Source organism: Oncorhynchus mykiss, chromosome 8 (assembly GCF_057628025.1).
Source record: "Oncorhynchus mykiss isolate SJ-2025 chromosome 8, ASM5762802v1, whole genome shotgun sequence".
Classification (NCBI taxonomy): domain Eukaryota; kingdom Metazoa; phylum Chordata; class Actinopteri; order Salmoniformes; family Salmonidae; genus Oncorhynchus; species Oncorhynchus mykiss.
Window position 1 is genome coordinate 93,659,780 of NC_143029.1, and position 3,439 is coordinate 93,663,218.

The window sequence follows — 3,439 nt, forward strand, 5'->3', positions numbered from 1 at the left end:
ACAGAGTGGTCCTGTATCGACCATCAGGACAGCAGACAGTCAGAGCGGTCCTGTATCGACCATCAGGACAGCAGACAGTCAGAGCGGTCCTGTCAGAGTGGTCCTAGAGTGGTCCTGTATCGACCTTCAGGACAGCGTACAGACGGTTAGAGTGGTCCTGTATCGACCTTCAGGACAGCATACAGACAGAGTGGTCCTGTATCGACCATCAGGACAGCATACAGACAGAGTGGTCCTGTATCGACCATCAGGACAGCATACAGACAGAGTGGTCCTGTATCGACCATCAGGACAGCAGACAGTCAGAGTGGTCCTGTATCGATCATCAGGACATCAGACAGTCAGAGCGGTCCTGTATCGACCATCAGGACAGCATACAGACAGAGTGGTCCTGTATCGACCATCAGGACAGCAGACAGTCAGAGCCGTCCTGTATCGACCATCAGGACAGCAGACAGTCAGAGCGGTCCTGTATCGACCATCAGGACAGCAGACAGTCAGAGCGGTCCTGTCAGAGTGGTCCTAGAGTGGTCCTGTATCGACCTTCAGGACAGCAGACAAACAGAGCAGTCCTTAATCGACCTTCAGGACAGCATACAGACAGTTAGAGTGGTCCTGTATCGACCTTCAGGACAGCAGACATACAGTTAGAGTGGTCCTGTATCGACCATCAGGACAGCAGACAGACAGTTAGAGTGGTCCTGTATCGACCTTCAGGACAGCATACAGACAGTTAGAGTGGTCCTGTATCGACCTTCAGGACAGCAGACATACAGTTAGAGTGGTCCTGTATCGACCTTCAGGACAGCAGACAGACAGTTAGAGTGGTCCTGTATCGACCTTCAGGACAGCATACTGTATCGACATTCAGGACAGCAGACAGTCAGAGCGGTCCTGTATCGACCATCAGGACAGCATACAGACAGTTAGAGTGGTCCTGTATCAACCTTCAGAACAGCGTACAGACAGTTAGAGTGGTCCTGTTTAGACCTTCAGGACAGCAGACAAACAGAGTCGTCCTGTATCGACCTTCAGGACAGCATACAGACAGTTAGAGAGGTCCTGTATCGACCTTCAGGTCAGCATACAGACAGTTAGAGTGGTCCTGTATCGACCTTCAGGACAGCAGACAGTCAGAGTCATCCTGTATCAACCATCAGTTCAGCAGACAGTCAGAGTGGTCCTGTATCGACCATCAGGACATCAGACAGTCAGAGCGGTCCTGTATCGACCATCAGGACAGCATACAGTCAGAGCGGTCCTGTATCGACCATCAGGACAGCGGACAGTCAGAGCGCTCCTGTTTCGACCATCAGGACAGCATACAGACAGAGTGGTCCTGTATCGACCATCAGGACAGCATACAGAGAGAGTGGTCCTCTATCAACCTTCAGGACAGCAGACAAACAGAGTGGTCCTGTATCGACCTTCAGGACAGCATACAGACAGTTAGAGTGGTCCTGTATCGACCTTCAGGACAACGTACAGACAGTTTGAGTAGTCATATAAATCGTCCTTCAGGACAGCAGACAGACAGACTGGTCCTGTATCGACCTTCAGGACAGCATACAGACAGTTAGAGTGGTCCTGTATCAACCTTCAGGACAGCATACAGATGGTTAGAGTGGTCCTGTATCGACCTTCAGGCCAGCGTACAGACAGACAGAGTGGTCCTGTATCGACCTTCAGGACAGCATACAGACAGAGCAGTCCTGTATCGACCTTCAGGACAGCATACAGACAGTTAGTGTGGTCCTGTATCGACCTTCAGGACAGCAGACAGACGGTTAGAGTGGTCCTGTATCGACCTTCAGGACAGCAGACAGACAGTTAGAGTGGTTCTGTATCGACCTTCAGAACAGCATACAGACAGTTAGAGTGGTCCTTTATCGACCTTCAGGACAGCAGACAGTCAGAGCGGTCCTGTATCGACCTTCAGGACAGCATACAGACAGTAAGAGTGGTCCTGTATCGACCTTCAGGACAGCATACAGACAGTTAGAGTGGTCCTGTATCGACCTTCAGGACAGCGTACAGACAGTTTGAGTGGTCCTATATCGACCTTCAGGACAGCAGACAGACAATTAGAGTGGTCCTGTATCGACCTTCAGGACAGCGTACAGACGGTTAGAGTGGTCCTGTATCGACCTTCAGGACAGCATACAGACAGAGTGGTCCTGTATCGACCATCAGGACAGCATACAGACAGAGTGGTCCTGTATCGACCATCAGGACAGCATACAGACAGAGTGGTCCTGTATCGACCATCAGGACAGCAGACAGTCAGAGCGGTCCTGTATCGACCATCAGGACAGCAGACAGTCAGAGCGGTCCTGTCAGAGTGGTCCTAGAGTGGTCCTGTATCGACCTTCAGGACAGCAGACAAACAGAGCAGTCCTTAATCGACCTTCAGGACAGCATACAGACAGTTAGAGTGTTCCTGTATCGACCTTCAGGACAGCAGACATACAGTTAAAGTGGTCCTGTATCGACCTTCAGGACAGCAGACAGACAGTTAGAGTGGTCCTGTATCGACCTTAAGGACAGCATACAGACAGTTAGTGTGGTCCTGTATCGACATTCAGGACAGCAGACAGTCAGAGCGGTCCTGTATCGACCATCAGGACAGCATACAGACAGTTAGAGTGGTCCTGTATCAACCTTCAGGACAGCGTACAGACAGGTAGAGTGGTCCTGTGTAGACCTTCAGGACAGCAGACAAACAGAGTCGTCCTGTATCGACCTTCAGGACAGCATACAGACAGTTAGAGAGGTCCTGTATCGACCTTCAGGACAGCATACAGACAGTTAGAGTGGTCCTGTTTTGACCTTCAGGACAGCAGACAGTCAGAGCGTTCCTGTATCGACCATCAGGACAGCATACAGTCAGAGCGGTCCTGTATCGACCATCAGGACAGCGGACAGTCAGAGCGCTCCTGTTTCGACCATCAGGACAGCATACAGACAGAGTGGTCCTGTATCGACCATCAGGACAGCATACAGAGAGAGTGGTCCTCTATCAACCTTCAGGACAGCAGACAAACAGAGTGGTCCTGTATCGACCTTCAGGACAGCATACAGACAGTTAGAGTGGTCCTGTATCGACCTTCAGGACAACGTACAGACAGTTTGAGTAGTCATATAAATCGACCTTCAGGACAGCAGACAGACAGAGTGGTCCTGTATCGACCTTTAGGACAGCATACAGACAGTTAGAGTGGTCCTGTATCAACCTTCAGGACAGCATACAGATGGTTAGAGTGGTCCTGTATCGACCTTCAGGCCAGCGTACAGACAGACAGAGTGGTCCTGTATCGACCTTCAGGACAGCATACAGACAGAGCAGTCCTGTATCGACCTTCAGGACAGCATACAGACAGTTAGTGTGGTCCTGTATCGACCTTCAGGACAGCAGACAGACGGTTAGAGTGGTCCTGTA